We start from the raw sequence: 21,435 nt of genomic DNA, 5'->3' as shown, positions 1-21,435 counted from the left end.
CCAGCTTTTGCTGATGCAGCTATTGCACCTATAGATTTCCCTACTGCACCTGCTTATGTTGTTCCTAAGGTAATTTGAGTTATCTCCCTTCGTTTTGAATTAAGGTGGTACCCAACACCTTCACTAAAATTTATTTGGCTCGTTTAATTTTCAAAACATTTTGACAAAGTAGTTACTTTTACTCTTTGACAAAAATATAAAAATTTCAAAACATTTGAACGAACCATTTTATTAGAAAAATTAACTGGTTATATCTACTTGTTGTAAATGCATAACATATACAAAATTATGAAAAATAGTTGCAATCTACAATGAGAAAAAAAGAAATACACATACAAACAAGTCCAAATGCAACTAATAAAAAAATCACGTTTCACACATCAGACTAATTTGAGTATACATTGACATATTTACTGAAAACTTCACTGTTAAAATTTGTATGAGTTACCTCCCTTTCAATAACAATTGTAATTTCTGATTAATATAGCCTGATAGGGTTATTTCAGGTATTATTTACATGTTGCTTCTTGGATCTTGTTACTTGTAATATTTATTGATCTTGGAATAATAGACCTGTATTTATTTTTTTTAATTCACAAGAAATACTCACAAAGAATTGAAAATAAGACCTACAATGTACAACACTTTTTTGTGATGGAGATTATTTAAATTATCAAACATTAAATTATATATTGTTTGTAGGATGGCAGTGAAGTAAATAAAAATTCTGTAAAAAGGAGGGGAACAGTCACCCCATATGCCTGTTACCCTAAACTATTTCTCTTTTTCAGATATTTAGATTTTACTTTCTGTTTGTGGTAAATAGTGCAGTGACTGAAGGCAGAATTTTTGGAATTTAATCTCCCCACCGAACACACACCTACATAATATATCATTGGAAAGAGGAAATCGTGTACTATAATAAAATGCCTGTCGTCAGGACTTGATGTGGTCACATTTTTTAAAAAATTGAGGTCAAAGGTCATATGTAAAAATCTGTGAAAGTTTGAGAGGGTTTCAATTTTGACATTTTTTTCTATTTCTAAACTCTTCCTATATATAAATGATAATGTTTTGGCTTTAGTAATGTTTGTTTTTATACATAAACCTTAATCATTGACATTTTTTTTATCAAAAAAAATCCTAAAACGACGTTTTATAAACAAAACTTCAAAAATCAAGTTTTCAACCTATAAAATGTTTAAAGCACCTTAACCTTATGAAAAATATCAATTTCAGGTAAAAATCAAGTGTCATGCAGGTCAATACTTTAAAATGATTTTTTAAACTATCATAGTGGGTGAGTCATCAAAACAAAGCCATAGAACACTACAGTCAAATATGACCTCAAATTGAATTTGCGGATACTTCAGTTTTTTTTATAGACTACTCGTTGCTTTTGGGTTTTTTTTTCACAATTATTACTGCTACCATAGTATTATCTTTTGTTGTGTATTTAACTCTGGTTAATATCTATTACATTATAGGTTTTGTAACTATATCCCCCCTTTTATCCCTTGCAACGTACCCCAAACTTTAAAAGTATTCAATATAAAAAAAAGAAGATGTGATATGATTGCAAATGAGACAACTCTCCAAATGAGACCAAATGAGACATAAAACAATTATAGGTCCCGTACGGGCTTCAACAATGAGTAAAATTCATACTGCATAGTGTTCAATTCCCGAAATGAATAATGTAAAACAAACAAAAACTCAGAAAAAACAGACATGCACATACAGATATTGGCGGGGTTTAACTTTTTTAAGGGCACGTCAACACTCCCCTAACCTCGGACTGGAACCGTGTGTACCAGTGCAACAAGCTTTATACCAAACCAACCGTTATCTCCATCATCTTCATTTTCATCAACCGTCACAAGACATGTTTTAATATTTCTACACATTTCACTCATGGCCACAGGTCTGCACATGAAAGGTTCTGCTCAAAGCAAACACTTTATTTTGAGTTTTTCTTTACAAGTACAGACAAGGTATTGTAGGAAGTCCGAACACATTTGTTCCTAAAAAAATACCAGCTTCAAACCATCCCTATCAATTCATCCAAGATTTTAAAAGAGATCTAAAAGGGGGTTTAGGAAGGTGTGATGACATCCATATGCTTGTCTGCAAAGATGCTGGGGAAACATTATACGAGACGTACGCACTATCTTGAATTCTCTCAATTTCATGGTTGGCAACACATTAGATAGCGTCGCACTTTACTTTAAGAAGCATAAAATCCATTGACATTCAATGTTTCAACAAGATGTTTTGAACCAAACTCATGGTACATTTGTAAAGGCAATCCTAAATGAAAAGGAGTGAAACAAAAACGATTGCCTCAACAATTGCTTAGCATTTCCACAATTTCTCTGGTGCCATTTCCTGAGAATAGTCTTGGCTGTATGCATTTTCATTGAGTAACCATAGAATGAATTGCAATAAATACGAAGGCTGAATTAAGAACGAAGAGACAATTCATCCGAAATTGGGTAGTCTTCTTTAGAGTTTCGATGTCTTTTCTAAGTAAACTTGCAGCGGAATGAAATATCTGTCCGTTATTTGTGTCTATTACAGTCGACATTGAGATTTTAAGGTCAGTTTTCAATTGACTAGAAGCTTATATGGCATCTAAAATAGTTATTTTGCTATTAAATATTATGTTACATTTGCCTTGAACTTGTTGAAGTTGTTTGACAACTGAATTTCTATAGAAATAAATTAGTATAGACTGCATTTTAAATGTAGAATATTTTAAATTAGAATCAGCCGGAAGAAATGATCTATATTTATCGAGTAACGGTGTCATGAGGAATGACCAATGAGGAATCGTTGTCAATAGCCAAAATAAAATTACTAAAAGCAGTATCGTGTTTTGAGATACCTGCTTCCACGGGTTTGGATTTTTTTTTACGTTTTAAGCAAATAATTTGTAATGCAACCAAAATGACAGAGTGATTGAAGTTTAAAAGATGGACGGGAAACTATTTCAACTTTAACTTTATCTGACACGGATAAAACATTTTTAATACGCTCATCTGATTCAAACTTGAGTAATTTTCTACTTTCTAAAATGTTTTGTTGCAACAAAATATACAAGCGCTCCAGTTGAACGACTGCATTCTAGAACGTGTACAAATACCCGAAACTGAGGGACAACAGTCAGATAATTGTATGTCGTCATTAAATATTAGACAAGAAGCTTCCTCGCTCTAAAAGGGGGAACAAATATGTTTACTTGTGTAAGTTTTGTAGCAAACGGAGTTTTTCAAATTAACAGCTATTGCAAGAAACAGTTTGATGTTTGATAATGCACTGCATAAAATGCAACGACTTTTGTCTTTTCTTTGAACTTAATGGAGCAAGTTGCAAAGGACTTGACATATCACGGAGTATTTACTGAAACTATCCGTCAATTATTTTGATTTTACAATAAGACTTTTCTGACAAAGTATATTTGATGTTTTTAAACGAAAAAACATAGAATATAAACATATACAAACAAAGTATGTGGCATATATCAGTGCACTGTAATTGAAAATATGTGTATATAATAGCGAAAAAGGTAGTAATTTCATATATCATTTGAGAGCAAATTATTGACTAATACACAAAATGTGACGGAAGGCAAGTGATTGAGTTCCGTGATGAAATTGAAGATATTTACTCCATTCTTTTTCCATTGATTTCTTAAGTTTTTTTTTCATATTTTGGTTCCGAAATTTTTATCACTAATTAGTTTTATTAAATATTATATGCTTAAAATATTATGGGATAATTTTTATTACTACTATGAAGAGGAAACTAAAGTTTGAGTCTGAATTTGCAATTAAAATTACCTCAATTTCAAATAGTCTAAACTTCGCAAATTTTATAGATTAGAAGAAAATAAAATACTGAATGGAATATTTTGACATATAAAAATAGCTTCAGGAAAAACTATTTCAATTAAATGTAAGCAAACATACACATTTTTTCATTTTGAAAAAGGGGGGTTGAAACTCTCCAATATACTTCCAGTCATTAAAACGACTTTTTAGAAAAAAGTGACCGTACGAAATTCTGACGACAGGGCAAAAACTAAAGAAGACATATTTGTCTTTAAGTTAAGACCATTTTTAGCCGTGTGTTATTTGGGGAGATTAAACTCGCGATCTAGACGACTTTTTACACTTCTGTCACCGTACTAAAATTTGAGCATTTCTATACAGAATGGACATAATATCAATTTTTGATTTTTTTTGCGAAGTTTCCCTTTAATAGTATTATAGTAATCCCCATTAGTCAGCAACCATTTGATTTTCTGGGGGGGGGGGGGGGGGGCTATGGTTTTTTTTGGAAAAAAAAGTTTGTTTCCAGTTTTTGGAGAAAAAAATAATTTGTTTTTGATTCTGAGAAAAAAAAATTGTTTGTTTCACCCTCAGCTGCCACTATATGTAATGCTAAAATTGAAAGAAAAAAACTGTTTTTGACTTGTCGCGAAAAAAGTTTGTACAGAAAAAAAACCATAGCCCCCCCCCCCCCCCCCCCCCCCCCCCCCCCCAGAAAATCAAATGGTTGCTGCCTTAGATTTAATTTAGGAAAGCCAATACCTAATAAAGTAAATTTTAACTCCACATACCTCCTGCATCATTTTGTCATGTGCTCATACATCCCATAACTTGTCTGGTTTCATAAGTTTGTCATTCAATCTCAAGTGGAATATTTCAAAAGCTTGAACCATCTGGAAAAAGATTAATTTTATCATACCTTGATATTTTCTGACTTGTTCAATTATTTTTCTACACCATTAAAACAAAGTTTTTCTACCAATTTAAAACTTTATATCAAAACAAGCTTTCTGCAGGTAAACACATTCATTTTATTTCATTTAACTCTTGGATCATCAGCAAAGTTAAGAAATCATGAAAACTTAGATAGAAATGGATAAATTTGAACAAAAGTTGGTTTATTGTAGACATATATTATTTCTTTTTGTAATTAACACTTAATTAAAAGTCAAACTTGACATTTTAGAGGAAATATTTTCTTCAAAAACAAGCATATAGGAAAATATCAGTTATATTTTACAGGCCCTGCTCGTGTGAATCCAATTGTATTGACCATGCCCTGTAGGGTCTTACAAATTCAGTTCAATTCTTGCATATGAAGTACAAAATGTAATTATATAAACCTGAAAAGCACATCTGTTAAATGGCATTCTACCAACAGCAGTCCCAAGACCAGGACAAAGAACCCTTCTGATTGGCTGATTTTCTGGTTTTCTGTTGTGCTTCTGTACTGCAATGGAATATACAAACTCATGAGTAGATGTATTTCTCTAATTCTATGGTCATTTTTATACGACCCCAAAAAAATTTTCGGTTCGTATAATGGTATGATGTCGTCGTCGGCGTCGTCAGCGTCGTCCGAAGACACTTTGGTTTCCGGATAATAACTTTAGTTTAAGTGAATAGATCTTAATGAAATTTTTTCAGGTTCAATACCACAAAAGGAAGGTTGGGATTTATTTTGGGGATGATGGTCCGAACCGTTTAGGAATTAGGGGCCCAAAAGGGGCCAAAACAAGCATTTTTCTAGTTTCAGGATAATAACTTGTTTACCAGTATTTCAATTGCTCTGAAAGTATACTGCAATGTTTAAAATCACAAGTAGAAGGTTTGGATTCATTTAAGGGGTTATGGGGCCAAAGTTTAGGAATTAACGGCCAAAAAGGGGCCAAAACAAGCATTTTTCTAGTTTCCAGACAATACCTTGTGTGTAATTGCATGGATCTCTCTGAAATTGTACCACAATGTACCATATAACAAAGGGGAGGCTGGGATTAAGTTTTGTGCTAATTGCCCAAAATATGTAGGAAAAAAGGGCCAAAAAGAAGCATGTTTCTAGTTTCCAAACAATCATGACAATAACTTGTGTTTAAGTGTATGGATCCCTCTGAAATCGTACTACAAGGTTCAATATTACAAAGGAAAGCATGCGATTGAGTTTAAGGGTTATTGCTCCAAGGGGGGTTTCAATAAATTGGAGGGGGATCTCAGTTTACCATTTTTTTAAGGGATTTTTTTTTTCAACATTTTTCAAATTTCAAATTTTGAAAAGTTTCAATAAGAAATATTCAATTGCACAGTTTTGTGCAATAGATGTGTTAGATCTTGAACCACATTAATTTTGTGGCAAAAACCTATATTATGTCAAAAATTTGATCACAATCAAAATTCAGACAGTATCAAGCTTGAATATTGTGACCAAAATTGCCCCAACTGTTCTCGGTTCGACCACTGGGGTCGTATAAAGCTGCGCCCTGCGGAGCACCTGGTTACTTTTCTGAACCTATTGTATAACAAAATTTAATCAACGTGTGGTCTCAGAAGATGATTGGGTGAATTAAAGGGTCATAACCTTTATCAGCTCACTGGATGTATTAAAATATGCTAAAATTTTGAATGGTAATGGGGAATGTGTCAAAGAGACAACAACCGGACCATAGAAAAGACAACAGCCGAAGGCCACCAATAGGTCTTCAATGTAGCGGGAAATTCCCGCACCCGGAGGCGTCCTTCAGCTGGCCCCTTAAAAATATGTATACAAGTTCAGTAATAATGGACGTCATACTAAACTCCGAATTATACACAAGAAACTAAAATTAAAAATAATACAAGACTAACAGAGGCCAGAGGCTCCTGACTTGGGACAGATGCAAACATGCGGCGGGGTTAAACATGTTTATGAGATCTCACCCCTCCCCCTATACCTCTAGCTAATGTAGAAAAGTAAACGCATAACAATACGCACATTAAAATTCAGTTCAAGAGAAGTCCGAGTCTGATGTCAGAAGATGTAACCAAAGAAAATTAACAAAATGACAATTATACATAAATAACAACAGACTACTAGCAGATAACTGACATGCCAGCTCCAGACTTCAATTAAACTGATTTAAAGATTATGATTTCATCATATGAATATCAGGCACAATCCTTCCCGATAGGGGTTTAGTATCATACCATCATAACATATGAAAAGTAATCCGTGTTAACGTACTAAAAAAAGAAAAGCATAATAATCAAAGTAATAGAATCAGAAATGATTTACATAGATATGTTAATACCTGCCAAAATGACTCCTCTAAAAGACAGATAAGCATTAGTGGAGTTAATGACATCTTTTGGTACTCTCATAGTAGGGACGTGTATGAGGTACTTGATTGGTTTACCATTACTTATATTATTGGTCTTTAACTTCTGAATGTGTTCCTTGTCTGGATCTTTGTCATAGGCTGGAGTAATGATTGCGTTTCTCTACAAAATTCAAAATTTGAATAAACTAAGGTTCCCGTGTAGATGTCCATTTAAACTAGCATTTGTAAATTTTAAAAAATGTAGAATTTGTGGTACATATTTCAAGCGGGGGCATCTTTCCCATTGTCCTTCATCAGGGGCGGATCCAGCCATTTTAAAAAGGGGGGGTCCTAACTCAGGACAAAGGGGGGGGGTTCCAATTACATGTCCTCATTCAAATGCATTGATCTTCCAAAAAAAGGGGGGTTCCAACCCCGGACCCCCCCCCCCCCCCTCTGGATCCGCTTATCGTATATAATGAAATAATTCTAACAAGTTGATTTCTACTAACCACAAAGTTTTCTCCATCATACTGATCCCTTATTACTTTCTGTATCCGTTCTTGCCTGAAGAAAAGGTAAAATATTAGCCATTAATCAACTGTCATATACACATGTATACATATATAACAACTAATGTATATGACGATGATGGAAGTTTTTAACGAACTTGACATGTAGTTTGATTCAAGGAAACGTTAGAAACAGAATATTTTAAATTATATCAATGGTCAGTAATATTATGGGCTGAAACGATAAAAAAAACCCTGTTCCAATGTATTAATTGAATTACGGTAAACATGTATAATTCACAGATACTCAGTAATGAAAGTTATACTAACGGGCCCCTACATGTAATTGTCTCCCGAGTAAACCTATCATAAGATAGCAGTATATTATGACGGGTAAAGAGCTTTGGCACTGCCCATTCATCTTCAAGAAGCGAGAGCCACATTGTTGTTTTTTTTTTTTATTTTTTTTTAATTTAAACCTTTTTTATTCTAAATCATTTTGAAATGAATACTTCTGAAAGAATGGTAAAAAAAAAGTTTGTTTCTTTTGAAAATTAGACACATAAAAATTTAAATATAGATAGAAAAAATGTCTTTCTCCTGTTTATTATTGAAAAAGAGGGGCGAAAGATACCAGAGTCAAACTCATAAATCAAAAATAAACTTAAATCGCCATGGCTAAAAATGAAACAGACAAACAGACCAATAATAATACACATGACACAACATTGAAAACTAATGAAAATATTGTTTGTCTTGAGAAAAAATTAGCCAACCTCTTCCCAAACAAAGGATGAATCATCGGGTTGCTGTCTTAAATTCAGTCATATTATATTCACTCCTTTAATATGATGCGGATTTCCGGCAGATATCAACCATTGAAATCTTCTTAAATACCTTATAGCATTATTGCAGTTTATTCTGCACCTTTATATCGCCCTGAACATGGATGGAATATTTGCCACTGGACGTTAAGCAACCAAAAATCAATCAATCCTGCACCTATAATTTTATATTCGTTATATTTTTAGGAATTCACCTCGATTGAATATGAAACGAGCATAGAACTTAATTTTAACTCGTAGAAACAAATTGAAGGCCATAATAATTTTCTAAGCATACGGTGGCAGTCTTTTATTGTCCAGTTCATGCAGTTTCTCATATATGTTATGATGGTATGATACTAAACCCCTAACCGGAGGGATTGTACCTGATATTCATATGATGAAGACATAATCTTTCAATCAGTTTAATTGAAGTCTGAAGCTGGCATGTCAGTTAACTGCTAGTAGTCTGTTGTTATTTATGTATTATTGTCATTTTGTTTATTTTCTTTTGTTACATCTTCTGACATCAGACTTGAACTGAATTTCAATGTGCGTATTGTTATACGTTTACTTTTCTACATTGGCTAGAGGTATAGGGGGAGGGTTGAGATCTCATAAACATGTTTAACCCCGCCGCATTTTTGCGCCTGTCCCAAGTCAGGAGTCTCTGGCCTTTATTAGTCTGGTATTGTTTTTAATTTTAGTTCCTTGCGTATAATTTGGAGTGTAGTATGGCGTTCATTATCACTGAACTAGTATATATATGTGTGAAGGGACCAGCCGAAGGACGCCTCCGGGTGCGGGAATGTCTCGCTGCATTCATGACTTATTGGTGATCCTCTGCTGTTGTCTGTTTTGTGGTCGGGTTGTTGTCTCTTTGACACATTCCCCATTTCCATTCTCAATTTCACGACTTAAATGTATGCCAGTTTTTTTTGTTAAAATTGATTTTGACTAAAATTTAGAAGTAAATATTTGACAATACGTTGTCGTAAATGAAGGAAAATGCATCAAGACTCACATTTGCCATCCAAACAGCTCAGAAAACACTCGATCTATCCCTCCATCCATAAATCCAAAGGCATTTGCTGGAGAGACCTATTGAATTAGAACGGAAATTAATATGCACCACTGGAATCAACCTTTCGGCACTGAGAAATTTAAACTTAGCTGTCTTTAAATATTCATGCACAGCTGTTTCCATAAAAAAAGCTCTACGTAGCTATGTTTACCAATTTTTTCTTTCTTTTTTGTGAGGCGAGTGCACTTCAAGCAAAAATATCCTTAAATATGTACTTGCGTGGGACTCCTTGAATTTCCACTGAGGTGAGCGGTTTTGCTCCATGTTAAAGGCCTCATTGAACTTGTGACTTTTGTGTTTTTAATATGCATAGTGATTTGACTGTTTTAAATTGATACATCATATCCTTTAATTATAAATGAGCAACCAATAATCATTTGCTTCCTAACACTGAAATGGTTTGATACAAAATGTAAGTTATATTGAAAAATGGAAGACATATGCATGTGAAGGAACATAACCGATACATCACAAACCAAAGTAATATATATTCCGATTAGTATTAGAACTCACAACAGCATCCACTTCAGGAGTACCAACAAATATATCACCCTCTGTAGACTGAAATATAAAACAAAATAACTGTACCGACAGGTACTACTTTAATGGTGAAATCCATTACAGGAGTACCAACAAATATATTACCCTCTGTAGACTGAAATATAAAACACAATAACTGTACCGACAGGTACTACTTTAATGGTGAAATCTATTACAGGAGTACCAACAAATATATTACCCTCTGTAGACTGAAATATAAAACACAATAACTGTACCGACAGGAACTACTTTAATGGTGAAATCCATTACAGGAGTACCAACAAATATATTACCCTCTGTAGACTGAAATATAAAACACAATAACTGTACCGACAGGTACTACTTTAATGGTAAAATATATTACAGGAGTACCAACAAACCCTCTGTAGACTGAAATATAAAACACAATAACTGTACCAACAGGTACTACTTTAATGGTGAAACCTATTACAGGAGTACCAACAAATATATCACCCTCTGTAGACTGAAATATAAAACACAATAACTGTACCGACAGGTACTACTTTAATGGTAAAATCTATTACAGGAGTACCAACAAATATATCACCCTCTGTAGACTGAAATATAAAACACAATAACTGTACCGACAGGTACTACTTTAATGGTGAAATCTATTACAGGAGTACCAACAAATATATCACCCTCTGTAGACTGAAATATAAAACACAATAACTGTACCGACAGGTACTACTTTAATGGTGAAATCTATTACAGGAGTACCAACAAACCCTCTGTAGACTGAAATATAAAACACAATAACTGTACCAACAGGTACTACTTTAATGGTGAAATCTATTACAGGAGTACCAACAAATATATCACCCTCTGTAGACTGAAATATAAAACACAATAACTGTACCGACAGGTACTATTTTAATGGTGAAATCTATTACAAGAGTACCAACAAATATATTACCCTCTGTAGACTGAAATATAAAACACAATAACTGTACCGACAGGTACTACTTTAATGGTGAAATCTATTACAGGAGTACCAACAAATATATCACCCTCTGTAGACTGAAATATAAAACACAATAACTGTACCAACAGGTACTACTTTAATGGTGAAATCTATTACAGGAGTACCAACAAATAATTATATATCACCCTCTGTAGACTGAAATATAAAACACAATAACTGTCTCGACAGGTACTACTTTAATGGTGAAATCTATTACAGGAGTACCAACAAATATATCACCCTCTGTAGACTGAAATATAAAACACAATAACTATACCGACAGGATGGCAAGCCGTTCTCGTCAAAACTACGTTTAAACCATTTTTCGAAAAATTTACACACTGAGAATTACAACAAAGCACACTGAGATTTAAAAACCTCAATACGCACACTGAAAATTGAAAATTACACACTGAGAATTGAAAATTACACACTGAGAATTAAAAATTACACACTGAGATTTCATAAAGACGCACTGAGATTACAAAAATGAAAAATGCACACTGAGAATTGAATATTACACACTGAGAATTTAAAATTACACACTGAGATTTCAAAAAGACACACTGAGAATAAATAAACTGAAAACACACACTGAGAATTTGATATTACACACTGAGAATTTAAAATTACACACTGAGATTTGTGCGCACTTTTTATGTGCACTTATCTAATTAGCATACTTAATCTGAATCTATTACAAGCTTAAAACAACAAGGGGACAGAACTCGTTAATCCTTCGATTTGGTTCCAAATTATTAATAAAAAAAACTTTAGAAATACAAGAACAAGAAAAATACCCACTTACTCTTATTACAAAATATAACCAAATGGTGAAAAACTTTATTAAAATTATAAGAAAACATTGGAACAATCTGCAAAAGAATGCAGTGAAATTTTTACCCAAGTGTCTATTATAGCATATAAACGTAACAAAAATATAAAAGATTAACTAGCGAAATCAAGGAAACAGTTGGAAGACTTTTGAAAAGGGACCCATGTTTAGTTACTGGTAGTAGTAATGATCTGAATTATAGGCAACAAACTTATGAATATGAGCGATGTTAAGTCTTGAAATTTATTACGAATGTTGGTTGAAGGAATCGCATTTCATTATAATGACAAGAGTTCTTGAGATCAAGATATTAATCTGTTGAATTATTCATCTCATGAATATTCATTAGTAATTTGCATATTAATCTTAGTGTGTATTTTTGAAATATCAGTGTGTAATTAACAATTCTCAGTGTGTGTTTTTCAATTTATTTCATCTCAGTGTGTCTTTTTAAAATCTCAGTGTGTAATTTTGAATTCTCAGTGTGTGTTTTTTATTTTTTTAAATCTCCGTGTGTAATTTCGATTTCTCAGTGTGTTATTTTAGGTTTTTAAATCTCAGTGTGTATTTTTGTCGAAAAAAGGGTTTAAGCATAGTTTTGACGAGAACGGCTTGCCATAGACAGGTACTACTTTAATGGTGAAATCTATGACAGGAGTACCAACAAATATATCACCCTCTGTAGACTGAAATATAAAACACAATAACTGTACCTACAGGTACTACTTTAATGGTAAAATCTATTACAGGAGTACCAACAAATATATCACCCTCTGTAGACTGAAATATAAAACACAATAACTGTACCGACAGGTACTACTTTAATGGTGAAATCTATTACAGGAGCACCAACAAATATATCACCCTCTGTAGACTGAAATATAAATAAAAACTATTTAGCAGCTAGGCTAGATACATGTTCAGAAGTCAAAAATCTACGTAGTCCTATGTATAGATTCTACGATATCGAAAGCAACCCTGTACCGACAGGTACTTCTTCATTGAAACCAATTACAGGGGGATAAGCAAGCTCACGACTCTGGTTAGAAAAGAATGAAGCAGGTTTTCTGCCTGGTTTCTGTATTCTTTAATTTTATAGGTCATTTGTTTCTATTCTTTATATAGTAGCAGAACCAATAATATGTATTAACCAGGTGCTCCGCAAGGTCCAGCCTTATATGAGTGCAGAAGGCGTACCCTGAACAGTTGGGGCAAGTATTGACACAATATTTAAGCTTGATACAGCTCTGAATTTGGATTGCAATCAAATTTTTGACATAATATAAGTTTTTGACACAAAACAGATGTCAAGATCTTACAAATCTATTGCGCAATATTGTGCAATTAAAGATTTCTTCTTTTAACTTTTAAAAAATTTGGAATTTGCGAAATTTGAAAAAAAATAATTGAAAACTACTACCACCCCCCTTATTTTGCAATTAGTCCAAAACCTGACAATTTTTTATAAATAATATGCAAGTAGTGTAAAGGATCTAGATCCTAACATACCCAACATTGTATGTTAAATGTTTTAGAATTACCCCCCTTACACTGCTTTTGAATTGTCTTAATTGTCCATTGATCAGAAATACCTACTTTTCCCCCCTTTTTTTTGCACCTAATTCTTAAACGTTTTGAACCATAACCTCCCAACGTTAATACTATCAATCCCTTCATGGTATGGAAACTTGTGGTTTAATTTCAGAGAGATTCATACACCCAAACACAAGTTATTGTTTGAAAACTACAAAAATGATTATTTTGGCCCCCTTTTTGGCCCCTAATTCCTAAACTATCGGGAACATAACCCCCAAAATAATCTCAACCTTCCTTTAGTGGTATTGAACCTACTAGTAAAAATCTATAGAAATCCATGCACTTCAACACAAATTATTGTCTGTAAACTTGAAAAATGCCTCTTTTTCTCCCTTTTTTGGCCCTTTATTCCTACATATTTGAGAAAAATAACCACAAACTGAATCCCAGCCTTCCCTGTTTTACATGGAACCTTGTAGTACAATGTCCGAGAGATCCATACAGTTACACACAAGTCATTGTCCGGAAATAAGAAAAATGCTTGGTACAATTTCAGAGGAATTGAAATACTAATTTACAACTTATTGTCCTGAAACTAGATAAATGCTGTTTTTGGCCCTTTTGGACCCTTAATTCCTAAACCTTTGGGACCATAACCCCCAAAATCAATCCCAAGCTTCGTTTTGTGTTTATGAACATTGTGTTAAAATTTAATTGATTTCTTTTTACTAATTTAAACGTTATTATCCGGAAACCATCCGTCTTCGGACGACGCTGACGACGACGACGTGATACCAATATACGACCAACATTTATTTTTTATTTTTGCGGTCGTATAAAAACTAGTTTCATACAAATACTAAAGATTCATTCATTTAAATGGATACTGATAGATTCATGATTTTTTATTTTTTTGGTGAAATTTCTATGATTTCTTTAAATTGGAATTGAAAAATGCAAAACATACGTTTCTTTCTTTCATTGATGTTTTCCATACATCATCTATTTATTTCTATTTTATACACAGATTTTACTGTAATACCTTGACCCTATCTTCTATTTACACACAGATTTCACTGTAATACCTTCACCCTATCTTCATATTTTCTGAACTTCTGTTTCCATTCGTCTACCATTTTACGTTTAATATCCCTGAGATAGTTAGTAACTTTTATTTCATCTCTATATTGTGCAGACTGCTCTTCATCAGCTGATTTAACTGTTAATGATTCTTACTGTTCCAGTCTCTTCATTGTTGCGTCTATTTCGGTTTCTGCCAGAGAAGCCATACTTGTTCTTTTATTTAAACTGGAAATAAATTAGGGGTTGACAGAAGGTTAAAGATTTTACCTATTAAACCCAAACAAAAACATTGCAAACAACAGATAAATAACCTATATACATACTCAGGAGGTTGGTGTTCCTAATACTAGTAGAAGTGTTGCAATCTTACAGCTCTTAATATAATGGTAAAGCGAACACAAACATAAAATCATTTGCATACTATAATACTTAACTCAGTGGCAGATCTGGATTCAGTGGGTTTAGAGGTTACAATCCCCATTTTAAGGACGATCAATGCATTTGAATGGAAACATATAGTTGGAACACCCCCTTTCTCCCTCTATTCTGGGTTGGGAAACCCCTTTTAAAATGTCTAAATCCGCCCCTGAAATTTAACATAACACTGAATCGGAGAAAATCTCAGCAACGATTAACCGTTATGGAATAACCGTTTCACAAATGATATCGGATATGTTCCTTACATCGTAACTACAATCCCCTTCCCTTTCATGAATATGACCTACCGAATTAGACAATTTACCGGATTTGTAATCACATAAGCAACACGACGGGTGCCACATGTGGAGCAGGATCTGCTTACCCTTCCGGAGCACCTGAGATCACCCCTAGTTTTTGGTGGGGTTCGTGTTGTTTATTCTTTAGTTTTCTATGTTGTGTCGTGTGTACTATTGTTTTTCTGTTTGTCTTTTTCATTTTTAGCCATGGCGTTGTCAGTTTGTTTTGGATTTATGAGTTTGACTGTCCCTTTGGTATCTTTCGTCCCTCTTTTAATATATCCCTAGCAGTATTTCAAAATGTTTCAGAAATGAATACAAATATAAAATATTAGGTTATTAAAGCAATGTCCGTTTCAAACAAATCTGGATGCATCCAATCCAAACTTCAAATATGATATGTTGCTTGTTTATTGCCACTCAGTATATTATATATATTCCAGACCATATGTACATGTATTGAGTATTTTTAATACGACGAACGTTGAACAGTAATTGCGTAAAGCATACCCCTCTATTTTGCATTTATTCGAAAAATACCTATCATATGGTTCGGCCAGTTAATAACCAAACGTGTATATACTCATATGGTCCGACCATACGCGTAAGGTCCAAATACTCATATGGTCTGGAACACATACAACTTCTTATTAGATTTAAGCAAATTATACATCTTGGAAGTTAATTTTTTGCACATGTTGCAGTTAAATTTAAAATAACAAAATAAATTCATCCCTCCTTTTTTATCAGGTTTATTTATAGCAAACAAACCATTCATCTTGATTTACTTACTGTCTACTCTAAACTTTTCTTAACATAAAAAAAATGATCAATTTTGTTTGATTATTGATATAAAATAGTACTGTAAGTTTAAGTTTCTCTGGTTTTAAATAAATATTGAAAACAAAAACATGAAACTTACCTTTTCAGATTTGTTTTTTTATATTTTCATCAAGTGTATTTTGAAGGGTTATATTCCTCCAGCTTAGGGTAACTGCCAGGAGGAAACTTTGACCAAATAAAGACATATGACCTCAAACTTATATCAGTGTTAATCATTCCTTCCCATTCTAGAAATAAAGCTGATTTGCCCTTTACAATTTAGAGTTATCTTTCTTATGCAAATTTAGAAATACTCAAGTACACCAAAAAACTAATAACTATGGAAAATTAATACTTGACTTATGCACAGAATCTCAATTAAGAATCCTTAATGGAAGAACTCTCGGTGATTCAAAAGGTAAAATCACTTTCTATAATCATAATGGTGTGTCAATTGATGACTATTGTTTATGTTCATCTGAATTTTTACCAAATATTGTCAATTTTAGTGTAGGACAATTTGAACCAACAATATCTGATCACTGTCCAATTTCAATAACTATACATTCTCAATTAGTAAATAAGCCATGTGATAATTATGTTAAGCCAACTCTTAGAAGAGTTAAATGGACTACTAAACGAGAAGAAATGTTTAAGTCCAATATGTTGAAAGTGAACTTTGGGACTATTAATTCTGATGTAGATAATTTAACCCAAAAAATAGAGGCGAATAATACATGTAATTCCAATGTAACTCAAAGTGTTAACGATACAGTCTCTAGTATATCATCAATATTATACAATACTGCTTTTTTAAGTAATACTAATAAGACCCCTGGTAAAACCAAGAGAAGTAAACGAAGAAAAATAAAAAAGTCATATTATGATAATGAATGTGAATCTAAATATAGGTCCCTAAAGAGTCTGACTAGAAAATTATGTACTGAGCCCTGGAATGACAGTCTTAGACACAAAGTATTATATAATAAAAAGGAACTGAATAAACTTATAAGGAAAAAATATAGACAATTTAGACATAAAATGATAAAACAGATTATAGATTCAAATAACAGCTGTCCAAATGATTTTTGGAATACAGTTAAGAAACTAAAAAAGGAGAACTTCAAGGATCCTAGTTCTAACATACAACCTAAAGAATGGTTTAAATATTTTAATAAATTAATGAATACTGATTATGATAAAAATGTTTGTAATGATAAGAAAGAGTATACTACTTTTAAAGATTGTAACACATGTACTAAGATGTTAAATGGTTTTATTACAACTGAGGAGGTGGTTATTGCAGCAAAATTTTTAAAGAATAATAAAGCAAGTGGTTCAGATTGTATTACAAATGAAATGTTACAAATATCTTGTTATATGAATATTGATGTTTATGTAAAATTGTTTAATCTTATACTTAAGTCTGGTATCTAACCAATTTTATGGAGAAAAAATTTTATTAAGCCCATTTTCAAGGGTGGGTGTTTTAATGATCCATCTAATTACCGAGGTATAGCCCTTTCAAGTTGTTTAGGAAAATTTTTTCTAAAAGTTTTACATAACAGATTAGAAAAGTATCTTGAAGGAAATGAACTTATTTGTCGTGAGCAAATTGGATTCAGAAAGGGAAGTCGAACAAGTGACCATATTTTAACTCTAAAAACTATAATTGATAAAGCATTTAAATCATCAAAAAAGATATATGCCTGTTTCATTGATTTCAGGAAGGCATTTGATACTATTAACAGAGATGCCCTCTTTTACAAATTGTCTTATTACAACATAGATGGTCCCTTTTTTAGTATAATGAAAGATATGTATAAAGAGGTTTTGTACTCGGTAAAGATCTCGGAAGGTATCACTGATTTTTTTAATTCCTCAGTTGGGGTAAAACAAGGGTGTATTTTAAGCCCTACATTATTTTCTTTATATATTAATGATTTACCAACTATTTTTGACTCAACTTGTGAACCACCCAAGTTAAATGATAATGATATATCATGTCTGTTATACGCTGATGATTTAGTCCTTATTTCTGAATCGGCTAATGGCTTACAAAAATGCCTTGACAAGCTTAGTTTATATTGCACTAGTTGGGATTTAACAGTAAATCTTGACAAAACCAAAGTTATGATTTTTAACAAATCGGGTAAAAAACTTACAAAAGACAAGTTTGTTTTTAGTGATAATATTTTGGAACACTGTACAGAATATAAATATTTGGGTATACTGTTTAAACCATCTGGTAGTTTTACAGAAGCAGTGAGACTTCTTTGTAAAAAAGCCTCAAAAGCTATATTTTGTATTAGAAAACTGTTATTTTCTGAAGATATCAATGTATTACCTCACTTAAAGCTTTTTGATGCTTGTGTTAAACCTATACTTCTTTACTGTAGTGATGTTTGGTCTCTGTATATGATAAAAGATATTACAAATCTAGAGTCAAAATATTGGTCATTGGCTACCATCAAAGTCCAAATTAAATTTGCAAAAACTTTAATTGGAGTAAATAAATCAGCTGTCAATTTAGCAGTACTAGCTGAACTTGGTATGTATCCAGTTTTTATAGAAGCTTTAAAACTGTCAATTGGCTTCTGGTTGCATGTGATCAAATCTGATAACAATTGTTTACTAAAAGATGTATATTGTTCCAACCTGCAATTAACCAATGGATTTGCTAAAAAGATTGAACAGTTACTTGCTACATTAAATTTTTCACATGTTTGGAAAAATCATGATACTACTTCAAAAAGACGTTTATTATATGCAATTCATACCAAACTTAATGATAGATATCTTAATTATTGGAAAGAAAATATATTTTGTGATAATAAATCAGTACATGGTAATAAGCTGAGAACATATAAACAGCTTAAAGAAAATTATAAATTGGAAAACTATTTATTGTTAAATATAGACAGAATAGTAATAGGGCATTTTGCTAAAATTCGTATTAGTAACAGTGTTCTTAGAATTGAACAAGGGCGTCACACTAAAACCCCTGTAGAAGAAATAATTTGTCCTTTGTGCTTCTTAGAAGTTGAAGATGAATTTCATTTCACTTTAAAATGTACAAAACTAAATATAATTAGAGACCAACTGTTTTCCAAAATTAGTGAAATAGTTCCCTCTTTTTTAAATATGACTAATGAAGCAAGATTTAAATTTTTATATACGTGTATTGAGACTGATATAATTAGAATTATTGTTAAATTTATAAGCGACATGTACATTTCTAGAAATGCTTTATTAAGCACTAAATAACTTTGTGGTACCACCTCCTCATATAATGTTTATGAAATTGCTATGATATATATATATGTTTGTATTTTTGTGTATAACAAATTTGTATTGTCTTGGTATCAATCCTGTAATTTTGGATTTTAAACCAATAAAAATTACTTACTTACTTACTTACTTACTTACTCTTACAATAGTGATCATCTACTTATTTTACTGGAACAAGAGGCTCATAATAGCTTAAACTACTCACCAATCAAGATATGGCATTTATACTTATAGACTTATTTATTAGCTTTAGTTTAAAAATCAAACTACTTTCAAACTTTTGTTTAAAGTTTTTTCTAGGTCGATACCAGTAAGGCCATTGTGACCATTTTGGTTGACTGTTAGGAACACACACTTTATGCGAGGTAACCTATATAAGAATCATACAGTCTAAGTTTGGTTGAATTTATCTTGAAGGTTAAGCAGAGTATTGTCTGGACATCAGTTGTACTCCAAATTATTGCAAGTTGCCCACATGGCCATTGGGGTCACTTGAACTTAACAACCGGTGTTATATAGTCATTCCCCATCCCCATTTTTTCCCCAGAGGAAATTTTGCAATATGTATACATATTGTAACTTTTCCCCCATGCCAATCTTTCCCCCTAGAATAGTTTCACTCTTAAAATTAAATCCAACAGAGTTAGAATTAGATTTGTATGCTGACAAATATGTGTTGCCATTGCCTTCAATCCTTTTGTGTTACTTCCACTTTTTTTTTTATCAAAATGTTGGATTTGCTTATTGATGTGTGACTAAATCACCAGCCCGAGGTAGATCATATTGACTTTCAATGTGCAATCCATACTGATGTTACAAATATTTCATGATACTACATCAACGGTTGTTGCAGGTTTCATTTAGGACAAAGTTCAAGATACTCTTTAATTATTTTCTCGAAAAAATAATAATTATTATTTCCGGAATCGTTACTACATATTTTCGCGGAAAAGTAAGTTATTTATTTCCGAAAACCGTCGTAAGATTTTTTTTAAATATAATTATTTATGGAAAGCTCAAAATACCTACCTGTGATCGCTGAAATGACTATTATACCCCTGGTCTTTCAATGTCCCTAAAATTGCAGGAAATGATAGACTCTTGATATTTGAAGGTTGTATCAGAAGGATGTCCCAGACTAATGTCATCTTCAATATCTACGGAGGTTTTACATTTTCACTTTTCAGCTTAATATTGACAGGACACAGAGCAATGATGAGAGCCCCTGATCTCTCCATCTGCCTAATATTAAGCAGACAGTTAGGTGATAGATAAATACAAACGTTACTAAAAAGAATCCGGGTAAAATTCATGACTTCTATGCTTACGGAGGGCCAAAAGTGCCAGTTTGATATTCAAAATATTTAGCGAAAATCTACCAGTGACCACTCGGTGATCATATATACAGAGTCAATGATATCCTTGAATTTTACGGACATTGAAAGACCAGGGATCTCAATTTAATTTCAGCAGTCTCAGGTAGGTTTTCGCTAAACATTTTTTGGGGAGCTTCCCATAATCGTTTCTATTATTTCTAAATGTTTCTAGAGTGATCGATATTTGTATTTGTATCATATATTATATATAAAATTCAATGGTTGATGTTTTATTTATAGAAACCTTTATAACATAAAGACAAATATACAAGTTACATAATGGTTTATATTTGAATTTACGCTTAAAGGGGACATTAAACAATTTCCTAGGTATATTTTCACTCCTGTTAACTCAGAAAATCATTCTTTGAATGTTATCAAGTTTTTGAATTTGCTTTGATTTTCAGCTAAATTTGAATATCGAACAGACTGCTAGCAGCCGGTTGGATATTGAATATCGAATATCGAGTAACGATCCGGATGCTAACTTTACATACATAAGATACACAGTACATATCCCAATGGATTTTAAAAACAATTTTATTTATCAATAAAACTCTATGAATTATTTGATGGAATGAACATTTATAAACATTTACGACCAAAGAACGTTTTGGTTTGTTAGCCAGTTTGAAAGATGGTTGCCTTTTCATCATCATGAATACTCATAAGTTTGAAAGTTTCTATTGTTCAAAAGGACAAATGAAT

At 32.4% G+C, this 21,435-nt stretch overlaps 1 protein-coding gene and 1 pseudogene across 3 annotated transcripts in view; both read left to right on the top strand.

The window, feature by feature from the left end:
- LOC143049711 (acetyl-CoA acetyltransferase A, mitochondrial-like) overlaps window positions 1-78 on the top strand; it is a 28,984-nt pseudogene extending 28,906 nt beyond the window's left edge.
- The window catches only part of LOC143049705 (uncharacterized), a 396,341-nt gene that overhangs the window by 277,478 nt on the left and 97,428 nt on the right, over window positions 1-21,435 (top strand). The window lies entirely within an intron of this gene.

The sequence above is a fragment of the Mytilus galloprovincialis genome, chromosome 10 (genome assembly GCF_965363235.1).
Source record: "Mytilus galloprovincialis chromosome 10, xbMytGall1.hap1.1, whole genome shotgun sequence".
Lineage (NCBI taxonomy): Eukaryota > Metazoa > Mollusca > Bivalvia > Mytilida > Mytilidae > Mytilus > Mytilus galloprovincialis.
The sequence above is the reverse complement of the archived record's forward strand: the minus strand, read 5'-3'. Positions and strand labels throughout refer to the sequence as shown.